At 49.4% G+C, this 15,897-nt stretch overlaps 1 protein-coding gene and 1 long non-coding RNA gene across 5 annotated transcripts in view; both read left to right on the forward strand.

The window, feature by feature from the left end:
• ERI3 (ERI1 exoribonuclease family member 3) overlaps window positions 1-15,897 on the forward strand; it is a 134,968-nt gene that overhangs the window by 33,974 nt on the left and 85,097 nt on the right. The window lies entirely within an intron of this gene.
• Window positions 2-13,964, forward strand: LOC135580083 (uncharacterized). The gene is made up of 2 exons (XR_010474221.1): window positions 2-9,008; window positions 9,426-13,964. It is a non-coding gene; the product is annotated as an uncharacterized LOC135580083 (long non-coding RNA).

A 15,897-nucleotide genomic window follows, 5' to 3' on the forward strand; every position in this document is an offset into this window, starting at 1 on the left:
ATGGAAGGGGAGGGAGATTTTTCTGGGCTTTATTGCTCCATGCTTGCCTGTAGTGTGTATGTCTTTGTCCTTACAAGTCTCTGACTGTCCCTAGTCTTTGTTTCTTAGGGAAATCGTTTGCTGTGCGTAATCGAGAGTGGAGGGTTGTTTAAGAAGACAGGTAGGTGCTGCGCATAGTACGAGATCACTGCCTAGGATGTTCCCTGTAGCAAATTAATCCTTTCAGAACCCCAAGAGAGGTTTAAACTGGAGCTTTGTGATGTTTTCCCTTTTATCCGGTATACTTTCCAAAGGGATGGATATTTCTGAGTGCATACATGGAACTTTGTTTCTGTGCACCCGAATTAAGCAACGGTCCTTACCTGACTTTTGCATGCAAGGCTTTCTCTCTGTCATCTTGGCAAAGCAACTGGATGTGAATCACAGAGAAGTCATTGAAAGAGAGTACAAGCCAAGTCTGGCGTGCTTCATCAGTGTTCTTTTCATTAAGGTCGTCTTTATCAGCTGGGTGACTGTATTTGGAGAGTACCAGGTGGGATCTGCAAGTGTCAGTGTGTGGGAGTATTTTGTTATGAAAATAGCTAAACCACCAATGTGGACATGTTATTTAAAAAAACCTGAGTTAAATGTCTAAGAATTAGATTAGTGTAATCTATAAGTTGTTTGCAGATCCATGTCATATTGTGCTGAGTTTACTTTGATTCCTGTAATACTGCTCCAGCTTTCAGCTTTACCACTGGGTAAAGACTTGTTGTTATCACATCGGTAAAGCGTGGGCTTGACACATGCAACGTTAAACTGACATCCGCAACTCGTTAGTAGTGTTACTTGGTTTTCCATGTGACATTGGTTTCCCCAAGTCGGAAGCCTAAATAAACTGCACACAGCCTGCGAGCAGTCAGCACCAGCTATTCCCTGCAGGGTGGTCTTTGTAGAGTGGCAGCTCCTTGCCTCTTCTTGGTGTGATTAGTGAGACACTGAGAAATGAGGACCAAAGCAGAAGCACAAGTGCTAGTGGAGATGAGAAATTTGCCATGCTCCAGACAGGAGTGTAGTATGCGAGCGTTTGAGTCAAAATCTGGCTCTCTGCTGGGGCTATGGCCAGAGCTGGTATGTATTACCGGTTCCTGTGTTACTGGTTTAAATTAAGAGTGAGGCTTATTTTTCTTTATATATCAGGTTTAAACTTTCATTAGAGATCAGCACAAAGACAGCTGCAGGGGTGTGCTAAACTTCAGTTTCTCATCTGTTCTCTTTTCTCAGTTCTTTACTCCTGTATTGCTGTTCTGAGAGTGCAGCTTACTGCTTCTGGTGATGGTTGTGAGGAGCAGAGTTATCTGTGCGGATAATAGAGTTATCTCTGCAGATCTGTGCAGATAACGAGGTTCCCAGATAATGACATCCTAACCTGGTGTCTGTGTGGAGTGGACAACCTTCTGGATGGTTTTTTGTTTGTTTTTTTGCTTCAGAGCTGTACAGTGGGCAAATAGAGGTAAAGATGAGCTCCATTTTTGGTGAGCCATAGGGGCTGTGAAGTGAGCTAGCTCAGCAGCAGTTCTGGAGCAGAGATACTCAATTCACCATTTGCAGTGGTCTCTCGCATGGATTGTGCCTCACTAGTCAGCTGGAAAAGAAGACTCCACTCCTGGCCATGAGGTTGCACTGAGTGGTTCATTTCTCCTTCTTCCTTTTAAAAAATTTTTTTAAACCATTAACTTCAGAATTCAATCTCGAAGCATCTCCAGGGCAAAGCAGAAAATACATGTCGTGTTTCCAGCCACACGGATAGCGGGAGTCTGGCTGCAGCCACTCGGTGAGTAGCGCATCACGCCGCTCCGTTGCTGGGTGGGTGCAGCAGCGTGTAGCGTCACATCTGATTAGCGCCATGCCAGTGAATGAGGCTTGAGTGAGGACTCCCTGCCAGCTCTGACTTGTCTCATTTCCCATTACTTTTATCCGTCACCACAAATGCCGAGTCTCCCTCCTGAACTAATTAAGTTTGCGTGTGTTTAGACACATTGCCAAATAGGGTTTAGCAAAGCAGAACTGAGCATCTCTTTTTAAAGGCAGAGAGCTGAAACAGGGCTGCTCAGACAGGAAGACAGACCCCCAGAGATGTGGAACATCTAGGAGGTATTCCAGGGAATCGCTCCGTGCTTCCCTACAAGGCTTGTGGTGTAGCTGGTGAGATCACAAGCTGGGAACGGGAGGCACTGGGCCACTGTGAAGGGAGGTGGTCCTGCTTGCCCAGGTTTGGAGGAGTGTCCTAGTAGCATCATTGTGCGGTAAAAAACCCCACTGGGTTCCAGAGGGATTCAGGACAATGAGGTGAGTGCAGTGCTTTTGGGGCAGGTCCATTCCTAACTCTGCTGCTCCTTTTCTCAGCTTCCTTAGTAATGACAGCTGCTTGCAGAGCTGCTCGTGAAGCAAGCTGTGATCCTCTTACCCGGTGTCCCACGTGGTTTGGTGTTCCTGTCCTCTGTTGTCTTTAGCTCAGCTGTTGATGGGAAACCATGCAGCCTTATTTCTGGCTTTGCCAGCGTTGGCCTGGGCATTTAGTTTGGCTTCTGTCTGCATGTGCTGTTGAAGAGGTGAGGCATGGTGTCTTCTGGAAAAGCCTGTCTACTGTGGGCATTTCCAGCGGGTTCCACTTGTAATTGCCAGGGCACTGGGAGGCACAGCGGGTGAACAAGCTGGATGGGGGTAGTGGCTGGAACAAAGAGAAGGAATCTACAAGACTGGTGGTGTATGTCGGGACAAGATGAGCAAATAGCCCTGTCAAAGCCAAGACCTACAATGCGTGTAGCACTCCTAGCTCAGAGAAAAGCACCAGGGGGCCAGCAGTTTTCAAGGTACTGCTCTCTGCTGATGGTGTCTAGCATTACCTGAGTCTGCAGGATTCAAGGTGGAAGCTCAGCTGCTAAAGCACGTGTGAAGCGTCTTCTTGGCTCAGGAATCTTCAGGGAACAAGACACTCTGTGGCTGCAGACTTGATTTGGCTTGAACTAGTTTCCTCAGAAGCTCTCAGAGCTGTTTGTCTGGCTTCCCTTTGACAACAGGGAGCACGAGTCACGAGGAGCTGGGTACCCAGAAGAGGACACCAGGCATGTGACAAGGGCTTATGGTTCAGGATGAGTCAAGCTCTTTGGCCATGCCACCAAAGGCTTTGTCGTGGGTGTGGTGCACCATCAGGAGAGTCCCTGTGGAGGGTTTGGTTGCTGCCGAAGAGAGACCATTGTGTGAAAGGGCTCAGAAATGGAGTGCTGATTTTCTGCTGGCTGCGCTTGGATCAACCAGCTTTCAGCATTCGGTGTGTGTGAACCAGGCTGGAGTCGGGGAGACAGCAGCTCTCTCCTGCCACCCCTCCCCTTCCCTCTTGTTAAGATGCAATTTCTTTAATGAGGAAAACCTCTTGAGTAAGAACATCACCTTTCTGAAGGCTTGTCCTGACAAGGCAGTTCAAGCCGACAACTTCAGCAAATATCAGTCACTCATTACAGAGATTCTTCTCCCCCCGCACCCCCCAGCAACACCCCTCGTTCCCAGACAAGGGAATGAATCACACTCCTGCTCTTGAATACATCATGACAAGTCGTGGTTCTAATGAGAGAGGGCCATTCATTCTGGGTGGAAAGTTCCCTGTGTCGACACAGAAACGTTATTAATTAAAGAGAGCTACCTGAAGCAAAAGATGAAAGGAACACCAGACCTGCCAAGCTAAAATACGAGTGGGGATACAGCCTCGTTAGGCACACGGTCCTCGGGCCGCTGAGTGCTCAGCGGGAGGATTCCTTTAGCCTGTTGCAAGGAGCTTATCCTCCAAGTTTAACAGCTCTGGGGCCAAATTCAGACACCTGGTGTGGTCTGCTTTAGTGCTTGGACCTCGTCTTGCACCTAGGATGGAACTGTCACTGGTGATTAAGCAGATTGCATTGATGCGGCGTTGGGTGGTGAGGGGAATGTGCTCTGATGGGCTGCGGGAGCTGCTGACGGCAGGAGGCAGTTGTGGTGGAAAAGAGGGTACTCGGTGTCTGCCAGGGTTGAGCCCCTGTAATGTGAGCTCTTTAGTGTGGTTTATCTCCTCTGAAATGTCAAATTGCCTCCATCCGTGTGTGGAACCGGTTTGCCTGTTCTTAAGCACAATGTGAATTAAACGTGGCAACTGAAGAAGCATTTTTACTGCGTGTTCATAGCTACAGAGCTGAGGTACGGTGGGGTTAAGTGATGTGCCTGTGGCCGTGCAGGTACAGGCAGAGGCAGGGAAAGGAGCTGAAACCACATGTGCTGCATCTCTTAGACCTGCACCTTAACGTCAAGAGCATCAGTTAATCCTTCTCCTTCCAGTTTTGAATCATTCTGCAAATGAATTGAGCATAGTTAAAAATGCATGTAGGCTTTGGTCTGTATACCTCTGACACATCTGAAGATGCTTGTACTGCACTTGCTGTGGCTGATCAGAATGTGCTAATTTATGTCTTTACAGGAAAATACTGCTCAGAAGTTTTTTATTTTCTCAAATAAGTGTTAAAAGGCAAGTACTCTCTAATATAGTGATAAAACACAGTGAAGTGTCTTGAAATGTTTATAGCCCTTCGTGCTCTTCCTAGGTTGCATATTAGTAAATTCCGAGCAGTAAATGATACCATTGCTTAATTTTATCTTACTGTTTTAATTCTTTCTTTGCACGTTACACAGGCTGGGAGGATGCTTGCTTTCTCACACCATCTCCAAGTGTGGCTATGGGTTGGTCTTTCCTGGAGATTTGGCTTGAGATCAGCCTTGGGTCATAAATGAAGAAGGATTGATGGTGTTAGTGTCCCTTGTGCATGCTGTTCTTTGTCACAGGACCAGGAGGGGGTTGGTAATCTCTGCCTGAATGGAGTGAGTGGGACCTCTTGGGTAGCTGTGGGGAGAGGCGGGAGAAGGCGCCGGGTGGGATGGTTGGGTGGCAGGAGGTAAGTTATGTTCAGAGGGTGCCTTTGAGAGTAACAAGAAAGAGCTGGTAATGGAAAGATAACATAGTAATCTGTGTTTTAAAATAACAAACAAACAAAACAAAAAAACCTCAAACAAACCAACAACAACAAAAAAACAATTCCTTTCCGACTAAGGTCTTTGGATTAGCTTGTTGTTGCTTTGAGTGGGGAGCGTTTTGCTGACCAAGCCTATGGTGTATCTCTTCACGTTTACACTGGCTGAAGGAAGAGGGTGGTGTGAACTACAGCGCAGGAACGGGACTGAGTATCCAGGGTCAGGAACCTTTCAAGTCAGCTTTGCTGATGGAGTTGTTCATGTAATTACATCCTAAAGTGCTTTGCCGGAGCTAAGCGAGGCAGCCTTGTGAGCATGCTCTTCTTTAGCACTTACCGGGAGTAGCACTGACCCCATTCACTTCTGCAGCCCCGCAGTCCAGCTTTTTGTTTTTAAAGGAAATGATGCCACTTACGCAAAATAAACTTTGTTTTTTAAGATTCCCCTCTGAACATGCTTATTTAAAATGAATGTAGCGCACTTGACTTTTGTTATCCTTCTTCTGTTCTTGCCTTTGTTTGAGATCTATTGGTTGCATGCGCTTCTGCACGTTATGTTGTCCGAGATGTGTGACTCTGGGAATGCCTTTGGGTTGAGCTTTGGACATGAAATCTTTCCACGGGGATCATCATGCAATGGACAGTCACCTTCAGGTCTGCTACTTGCTTGGCATGTCATAGCAAAGACATTTGTCGTAGTCAAGGCTGCAGTGGCCACAGATTTATTGAGCTGTGATGCTTGAGGTGCTCTGGGGACCACGGGCTCTGCTGCCTGGGAATTAGGGCCAAAGAAGTTGGAAGCAGCCTGAAAGATGGGGGAGAAATTTGGAATACAATTACAGTGTAGGGGGGAATGAGACAGGCATTACATCAAGTGCTTTATTTCCAGCACTGAGCTGTTGGGATGGGGTAATAAATGGAGTACGTGGATTTTTCCATCCCGGAGTGACGTAACTCGAGCTACATTTGGAAACAGTCACACTGAACTGAATACAAGCTGTTGGTCTTGGTGTCATCTGCTCATGCAGTAAGGAGCCATAATTCCCTCTGCAGTAGGCATTTCTAAGGTGAATTCTGTGTCTAGCATTGATAGCAAATTCAGGCAAAAAGGTTTCAAAATCAATGGCTCTGTAATGGGTATTTGGTATAAAGCACACCCTGGCCTCTGCCTGTGTAAGAGAGACCCCTAACAGCAACTTGGCATCGTGGTTACCACGTGCCCTGGGGAACTGAGAAGCTGGTTGGCTTGGGGACTACAAAGGATAAACCACCAGAGGGCTTTTTGCCATCTGAATTTTGTTGTCTGTGGCATGTGTGAAAAATAGGATTAGCTTCGCAAGTGTGAATTTTCTTTATTACTGCAAAAAGCTTAAGTTTTCTAGCATTAGACAGCACTAGTTTTCCTTGATGGGGCTAAAATGTCAGCTGTCTCATTTTGGATCTTGACTCTTCTTACTTCCCAGCTGAAGCGAAGCAGTTGTGTGTTGGTCCCAGTGCTCCTTCCCAGTGGCTTGGCTGGGAGTGACGCTCCTGTGGCTGCTCTGCTGAGAGACCTCTGCTTGAAGAGTACTGCCAGCCGGGGAGCAGCCTCCTGCCCCTTTCACTTGCTCTGTTCAAGCCTTGTGGAAGTCGGTAGCTTACTTGAAAGCATTTTATTTTGTTTGCGTGTTCGTTTTCTGTTGGGAGCCATCTTCCTGGATGGGATCAGTCCCTTTCCTTCTGAAGCTCCTGGCTGGCAAAGACCTACTGGGCCATCTTGAGGTCATCCCTGGTATTTTCCCTCCAGCATATTCTCACGTGCCTTGTCCAGCAAGTCTCGTCATCCTGAGGAATGGATGTCTGGGTGTGTGCAGGTCTCTCGGGAGGATGCTGCAGCTGCAGATTAACTTTTCAAGTTGAATCTGTTCCACATCCGAGTCACCTTTCCGTGTGTGTTTGGCCAGGGTGCTGCCCTCAGCCTGGCACCACAGAGATGGTGGTGTGTGCTCAGAGATTGCTCTGGACAAGGTGTTAGCAAAGATGTGAGGCACATGGAGGTGGTACTAGAAGAAAGAGCAGAACAGAGGAGTTGGGGGAAGAAGACTGAGGAAGCAGTGCCTTGTGCTGGCAGGGCTGTGTGCAGGCAGGTCATGCTACGCAGAACTTTGTCCTGCTTTGGTCAAAGAATCATGGGTTGGAAGGGACCTTAAAGATTTATCTAGTTCCAACCCCCTGCCATGGGCAGGGACACCTTCCACCAGACCAGCTTGCTCAGAGCTCCATCTGGTATGGCCTTGAACACTTCCAGGGATGTGGCATCCACAGCTTCTCTGGGTAGCCTGTTTCAGCACCTCACCACCCTTGTGGTGAAGAATTTGTTAATTACATCTAATCTAAATTTACCCTCTTTCAGTTTAGCGCCATTACCCTTTATCCTATTACTGGGTGCTCTTGTAAAAAGTCCTGCTCCAGCTCCATCTTTCCTGTAGGTCCCCTTTAGGTACTGGAAGGCTGTTATAAGGTCTTCCTGGAGTCTTCTCCAGGCTTAGCAACCCCCACAACTCTCTCAACCTATATTCATAGGAGAGGTGCACCAGACCTCTGGTCATCTTTATGGTCCTCCTCTGGACCCTCTCCAACAGGTCCATGTCCTTCTTATGGTGGGGGCCCCAGGGCTGGATGCAGTTCTGCAGGTGGGATCTCATGAGAGCATAGTAAAGGGGGAGAATCACCTCCCTTGACCTGCTGGTCACACTTCTTTTGGTGCAGCCCAGGACACAGTTGGCTTTCTGAGCCACAAGTGCACATTGCCTTGTCATGTTGAGCTCCTCAGCAACTGACACCCCCAAGTCCTTCTCCTCAGGGCTGCTCTCAATCCATTCTCTGCCCAGCCTGTATTTGTGCTTGGGATTGCCCTGGCCCACTTGCAGGACCTTGCACTTGGCCTTGTTGAACTTCAGGAGGTTTTCACGGCCCCACCGCTCAAGCCTGTCAAGGTCCCTCTGGATGGCATCCCGTTTCTCCAGCATGTCAGCTGCACCACACAGCTTGGTGTCATTGGCAAACTTGCTGAGGTTGCTCTCCGTCCCACTGTCCATGTCACCAACAAGGACGTTAAACATCTGGTCCCACTAGCTTTGTCTGCCTCTATTTGAGCAGGGCTTGCTCCTTCCCTTTGCCCAGCTCTGGGACACTCTTCGTTTGCCATTTTACCATAGGTGCCTCTTGGTCATCTTGAATTTCCCTGCTTCAGTTTTTCCATCGGAGTGTTGAGCCAGCTCTCAGGTCTGACCATCCGACCAGCATGCCAGCGGTGCCTGGGCACCGACTGCGTGCAGCTCCTTGTCCCTGCCTGGAGTCACCCCTGTCCCCTGCAAACCCAGCGGAGGGAGGAGGCTGGCGGGAGGTTGCCAAGACCTCTCCTCCTGCTCGCTGTGCTCCCAGCTCTGAAGGGAGCTGTTACATTTTATGGACCATTTAGCTTCCCAATGGTGATCCTAATTCTTCACAGCATGTATGTGCCATTTCTTGGTTATTAAAAGGACCCCTGAAAAGGAGCTGCCCTCTGAGTCAGTGCTCTTCCATGCAGTTAATTGCAGGCGGCTTTTGCTTAGACTGTGAGGCTTAATATTTCCAAACTCTCTCTGTGCTAAGAGGGTCAATTCATACCTAAGTCTCCCCGTGGCTGCAGGACTGACCCTTGCACGCCGTCAGTAAGTGTGCAGGGAAGGAAGGCTTCTGCTGGGAGTAATTCAAACTTTGAATTGCTCTGGAGGAAGTCCACTTGCGTTCTGTGTAGAGATCAAGAGTGCTTTAAGGGCTGGCTGGCCAGGTGTCTCAGTCTTTCATCTCTATATCCTTATATTGTGTGACACTTCAGATACCAAAATAGCTTCCATCCCTTGGGGGCCCAAGCAAGCTCCACGCTTACTGGAAAAGGAGTGATTACCTTGGACTGATGAGTCAGTTAAAGGATGGGTGGCTGCGGTTGCACAGCAGGTATGAGATGGATGGACGGATAGATGGATGGATGGATGGATGGGAGGTGGTTCAAGGGGAGGTTCTTGTGAAGTCACCGCGCTGCATATGAGAAAACAGAGACACCAAGCCATTAGGTTGTGTAATTCAGGTGTGAGGAAGATCCTGGGTCCCCTGGCATTGCCAAGTGAACTGTTACTGCCACATGAAGCACAAGAGCATGTTGGAATTAATGAGACTGGTGCAGTGAGAGCACACGTGTCCAGTCCGGAGGGTTAATGTGTGCCAGGGTGATAGGCTTAGGCAGGGTTTTGTCATTGGGATTGCCATGCTTGGGAAATGCAGTCTAATGGCAAGACCATGTGAAAAGAAATTGGAGCTTGCAAGGAGAGCACTGAAAGTCATCAACTGCCAAAGTTTTTTTTGCGTTTGCTGCAGGCCTGAAGCAAATCGCTGGCTTAAGGGGCTCTAAGGACCTGGGTTTTGCACTGGATTTACAGGTAAGGCGAAAGTAGGAGGGGGCTAAGTAATTAATTCCTCTTGCTGTGACCAGGATGGGAGATGATTCTGACTTGCCACTTCTCCTCATAAGTTTCTTCAGAAGCTGGTAAGGACTCTGGTTGTGAAACCTGGAAAGCAAAGAGGATCCCTGGGTGCCTGACAATTCCTTTTCTCTGCTGGTTCTTTCTCGCAGGCAGCCTCAGGCTGCCTGTCTCTTTGTTAAGAGAGTGACAGCAATGTGACACTGTGAAAATAATTACTAACAAATCACGGTGGTGACTGCAAACAGCTCGCTGTCTTCAGAGGCATGTCAGGGAGCATTAGAGCAGGGCCGTGGGAGCGGCGGAGCGGCTAGGGGCTCTTTCTCTGCGCTAGGCTGCGGGAAGATCTTCGGAGACCTTTGGCGCCTGCCACCCCCACATCATTCCCTTCTCGTTGGATTTTTCTGTCTTTCCTCCCTTCCCTGCCTCTGCCATCAATAATTAAGCCCATTAATTGCACACTGAGTTCAGGAAAGCCGAGAATGGTTAAGACCATGCTTCTACCTTCCCTGGATTCAGCAACCAGCCACAGAGCAACAGAGGGGTTTCTGGAGGGGTATCATTGGCAGAAGCACATCCACGGTGTATTTCTTATCTTACAGCCCTGTGTGCTGCCCTTGGCAGTAAAGTTGGGAGCTGTGTGCCCATAGGAATTCATGGGCTACTGGTGCAGTTGAAGGGTGGCCTGTGTCCTTGTCCTCAGGAGCCTCCCAGTATCAGTGAACCCAAAAGTAAGTTTGTATTTGTGTAGAGTAAACAAGCAGTTGACTGGCATCCCCAGCAAAAAAATGGGCAGAGGAACAAGAGGTCCTTCCAGGATGCAGTAGGGATGGTGCTGATCAGCGTGGCTGTAGCTGCAGCTGAAGATGATCAGAGAGCAGTGGACAGGTCATGGGTAAAGAAGGTGGTTGGTACCAAACAAAGGGATGAGGCCACTGTGGCTGCGTCAGAGTAGGGACCCTTCTGCAGAGCTACACAGGCAGAGTCTGAGGGGAAGCTCTTTATAAAGCCTCTCATTATATTGCTATAAAGCTCCTTCCAAAGGGGTGGTCTAGCAGAGATACTGATAGGAAGCCGGAAAGCAGCTGCTGGCTCAAGTGTCCTTCAGCAGCGTTGATAGTGAAACCCCTGGGCAACCTTTGGGAGGGGAGCTCATGGCCTCCCCTCCTTGTTCGTGGTGGTATTTCATCCTCCGCTTTGAGAACGGGCTGTGCTGTCTGGCAATGGCCTGAGCGGAGCAGTGCCCTGCAAGGGGCAGCAGAGGGGGCGGGTGGGAGCCCACTCCCAGGTGCCCGCTGCACCGAGCAGCCCTCTTTCCCATTCCCCTACTTACTCAAGTGATTTTCCCAACTGTCACATCTGTAAATAATGTTGCTGGCATATCTAGCTAGACACAGAGTGGCCACAGAGGGGGAAGGGCTGGCGCTGAGGGTGGCTGCAACAGCCCCTCTCCCCAGCTCATGCAATATTTATGCAGGGCTGGGAGTCGGCGGCACTGACCTCCGGGTCGTGCTGTTAAACAGCTCCCGCAGCCCCTGCATCCTAATTGCTGCACTTGTCCTTTGCTCTGGAGGATTCGTTGCTCCTTCTCTCTGGCGAATAAATACTAATGGCAGCTTGTGCTTGGAGGTGGGGAGCGGTCTCGTCCCCCCAAGGAAAAGACAAACTTTTTTCCCCTTGAGCAGGTGGAATTTGGAACGACACAGAAACCTGTGCTCAGACGCTGTTAGAAGACATGCCAGGCTCCCCACTGCTGCCAGCCTGGAGGCTGTGCTGGGAGCCCAGGGAACTGTTGTACATGTAATTTTGGGTTGTGTATCATCAGAGGGGATGGGGAGGGGGTTTACCCCATCCCACTGGCTCCTTACAGGATTTTTTTTTTCCCTTTAGTGGGGAGAGGGAAGAAGAGGCAATCACAGAAGTCAGTCAAGAGAGGGTAGACCTGGATGATGTGGTGCCAGAGGAGGGCAGAGACAGAAAGAAGAGGGATTCAAACAGTGTCACAAGAGAGAACAGTATATTTTCTTGCAGATAAGTGATCTGCTTCAGTGGGTGAGAAGAGAGGTGATACAGAAGGCTGGAGGCCCTCTGTGTGGTTGGGGGGCTGCTGTTCCACTTCGCAAGCGGTACAGCTGTGGCTGGAGGTGGAGAGGTTTTTCACTTGGCAGGCAGGGACTTTCAGCCAATTCAAGCAGTTCAATAAAGCCCAAAAGATAAAGCTCTTTGACTGCTAGAGCTGCCATGGCTTTTCCCCATGCCATTTTGCTGGGCTCTGTCCTGCTTGGGGCTTCACGTCGGGTGTCTGCCAGTCCAGTGACCCGACCGGCCACCCACGTCCCTTACTTATCCTGCTTTCCTGAGTTGGCAGGTCCCCTTTGTGACTGGAAAAGTGCTGTTTAGACTGGAGACTAATGGCCTTTAAGTGACATGATTGTATTATGTTAAACGTCTATAGGCTTTACCATTAGGCACTAAGCAGTTTATGACTCATAGCAGTGAAGCCCTTGTCCTGAAGAGTTTATACGCTAAATGGTCTGGACAGGCAAAGCACAGCATAGCCAAGGTTTCCTCCTGCCTGTCTTACAGCAGGTCTGAGGAAGGACTGGGACATACATATCTTAGTTCTAGAGCAGCACCTAGTTCTAGATCTTGCATGCTCTGGTCTCCTGGGGAGAAATACTTCTGCAATGGGAATTGTACGGTGGGAAGAGGAGCGCGTTTAATTTTAGCTTAGATTTTGTATGTGTTTTGGTTTTGAGGGAGCTTAGACATGAAGTGTTGTGGATGCATCCATTGCATCAGGTACATTCCCTCTCTCAGTGTGTAGTTACAGTATTCTGCAGCAGGAGTCTGGATGCTTTCTAATATGCAAAGGACAAGGCAATTACAAAATTAGTGTCTGTATGCAAAACTTCGTAAGAGACCATATAGATGGAGAAAGGACATGTTCTGTATAACCAAGCTCTGCTGCAGCGTGAATCACAGAAATATGTAAATAGAGATCTCTAATCCAGCCCCCTGCTTAAAACAGAACGAACTTCAAACTCAGATCAGGTTGCTCAGGATCTTCTCCAGATGAGTCTGAATGTCTCCAGGGGAGGAAACACCCCCACCAGTCTGTTCCAGTGCTTTATCACCTGCACAGTGAAGAGATTTTCCTAATGACAGATTAGAAGTTCATGTGGTCACGTTGGGTGAGAACGTGCCTGTGTGGTAGATGTACACAGTGTCTAATTTTGTACACTCCTATTCATAAGATGCTGTATAATGTCATATTTAGGAAGCAGATGGACTGTCATAACAATCTTGTATGTAGAAATCTGGTTTTAAGGGTTTTTATTGTAGTGCCAGGTTGCCAAGGCTGGGGGGGGCACCTCAGCCTTGGAGACTGAGTTTCTCTTTCCTTGGGAGCAGTGTCATGCACTTCTGATGTCAAAGGGAAGTCTACCCAGTCATCCTCCCTGTCTGGAAGGGCTGGTGAGAAAGAGCATTTGCTCTACCCTTCTGCTGGTCTGGAGGACTCAGTATGGATGAGTGCAAAACTTGTGCTTGCTGCACTCCTAACCTCAGCTGAACCGTGGAGCCAGCAAGCTCTGGTTTCCTGCATGGTAATTAACTAGCTATTTAAAAATCAAAAGGCTCAGTTCTGATCCTGCTCGCACTAGCTAATTACTAACTCCAGGTAGAGTTACTCCAGATTTACTCCCACATGCATAGCAGCAGAATCAGGCTCAGTAAATAGAGCTATGAATCTTTTTAAGAGAAGCTGTTAAGCAGTAGCACATGGATTTATTGTAGCATCATGTGTGTGCAATTGCTGATGAACATCTTCTGTTGGAGGCTGCATACCTGCTGTGTTACAGCCTTGCTTTTAATGTTGAGATAGCATCTCTGCCAGCATCTCGCTGACGCACAGACAGATACCCGTAAAAGGGCCAGATCTCGCATGGTGTTAAATGCCTTCATGTTTCATTAAGGTTGATGGCAGTGGAAGGCACACGGGGCTTTGCAAGACGAGCAAGTCACGATGAGCCACTTGCCCTGTGTGCGTTTTGTGGCAGAATTATTTTCCTAGTGTACACATTGCTCTGGTTGCAGTTTGGGGTAACAGCCTTTTCCATGTGCAGGCTGGCTGCTTGGGAAGCATGAGTGTTGAGGTTCTCCCAAATTTCTTAGTACCCAGCAAAAATTTAGAGAAGAGGGATCTGGCTGTTAACATGTGATGGGTGTTCATGCATTTCAGCCAGTGCTGCTGTGAGTCCCAAACGTTAAGGCTTGCAGATTGCCTTTTAAGCTTCCTGGGCAGGAATGTGCCTGGTGGAGAGAGAAGGCAGCACTGTCCAGAAAGAGCATCATAGAAAAAGGAGGTCTGAAAGTGCCAGGTATTAGCCTCGCTGCTTAGCCCGGGTTTTTTGGCCTCATTACACTAATCCAATTAAAGATTGATGGAAAAAGATAACACACACTCCAGTGAAGGGGTTTGTGCGGCAACTGTTTCCCTTCCTGGGCAGCCGGAATGGCCCTGGTTATCTCGTGCATCAGCACACCTCCCCGGGCCCTGCACACCCACTGGTGCCTCTACACGCCATGGTGTGTGCTCTTCTCCTGCATCGTGTCTCTCTTATTACTAATGGAGCATGGATGCATTTTAGCTGCTGGTCAGCCCTCATTAATATCCAGAGATGACAGGTTGACATTTGTAAAGAAGACTTGCATTGACCTTCACGTTGTGCATCGGTGCGGTTGCCGTGCGGTGCCCTGTGTTGGATGCTTCTTCCTGCGCCGCCTCGGGAATGCATCTGTGTTAGCAAAGGGACAGACTGCTCTGTAACCCTTTGCTGCTGCCGAGAACACGGGCAGCGTGGCCGGACGTCTCGGTGTCCCTCTGCCCATGCCAAAGACCGTTCCGTGTACAGCCTCCATCTGTCCCAGTGAACAGGACTGGATGTGTTGGAGTTGCACTGGTGGCTCCTTGTGGAGGTTTTTATGTGGGTACTGGGGCTTGATGGAAGACAGCTTCATGCTAACAGCAGTGTCCTGCCTGCTTCCTTTGCCTGGCTTCTGCCTCGGGATGCAACAGAAGAAAAGGCTGTGCTGCCCAGGCATCGTGAGCACTGTCAGTCGCCTGTCTCTCCCCCAACCCACCCCATGCCAGTTCTAGAACTGCTACAGCCCGCTCAGCGGTGACATTTATTAACAGAGGGGGCTTTGAAAAAAAGGCAGGCTGTTCTGCAAAGGCTCCTTGCTGTAACTCTGTCTCCTCCTCTCACCAGCCCGTCTGAGGCAATGGCTGCTGGTGTTGAAATTCATTAGTGTTTCCTGACAGGCGATGGAGGCTTGCTCTGTCTGTTCCCTCTCCCCTGCTCTCATGTCCCTGCTTCACGCATGCTGATATTTAAAGCTGATGTGCAGCTTGTAGGCTTGTTGCACTGTGACAAGTTTGGAGGTGGTTGAGAGAACTGAGAGGGTGGAAGGCAGGCGAAGAGGGAGGGAGATGGGACCTGTCTCAGGGTTTCTGTGAAAGCCCAAGGGCTTTTCAGACCCTCTCCAAGTGTATTGTCTTTCCACACCTATTACTTGTGAATTTTAAGGACAGCCATGCTGGGATGGTTTGGCCTGCAGTGACGGGGGCAGAGAGTGACAGTGCCATGGGTGTGCTGGGTGAGAGTGGGATGCACTCACCCAGCAAGGGTTCATCCTGTAGGAAGCAGGGGCAGGCAGGCTCCTCTGGCCCCTTGGCTGGTCTATGGAGCTGAGGATCGTGTGAGCGGGGTGCCAGAGCCTCCTGGCCTGGCGCAGTGGTTTTTGCAGAGCCCAGACAGGCTTTCTGCCCCTCTGTGGGATGCTCCTGCAGCCCCAGCACTTTGGAGCAGGGTCTCAGCCCTTCATGTCCCCAAGCCACTGATACATACTGTTTCAACCAAGTTTGGGTCAACCTAAGGCTGCCTCTTTGGGAGGGCATGGGTTTACCTAAACTGCTTCAAATTTCTAGCTTGGCTCCAGCTCACGCGAGTTTTGGTACAGACAGATGTGGCTTTGCTCACATGGTGCTGCTTCTTTGTTGAAGTATTTCGGGCGCCTTAGCACAGGATGTTATTCCCTCACGGGTTTTCTCTCTTAGGAAAGGGCACCTGAGCTTTCCTCTTTGCCTGGCAGACACCCCACCCTACATCAAAACAGAGCAGCAGCTCTGCTCCGCGTGATCCAGAGCCGCGTCTTGACCAGCCTGGCTTTGAACTAGGGTGCAAGGCTGAGGTGGTGTGACAGCTCCTCTCTTTGGCTCTCACCTTGTCGCTGTTGTGCGCTGCAGGATCCAAACAGCTTTCCAGCCCTCCTCCAGCAAGGGATTTCCAGGGCAGCCGCCTGCC

The sequence above is a fragment of the Columba livia genome, chromosome 8, assembly GCF_036013475.1.
Source record: "Columba livia isolate bColLiv1 breed racing homer chromosome 8, bColLiv1.pat.W.v2, whole genome shotgun sequence".
NCBI classification, from domain to species: Eukaryota; Metazoa; Chordata; class Aves; order Columbiformes; family Columbidae; genus Columba; species Columba livia.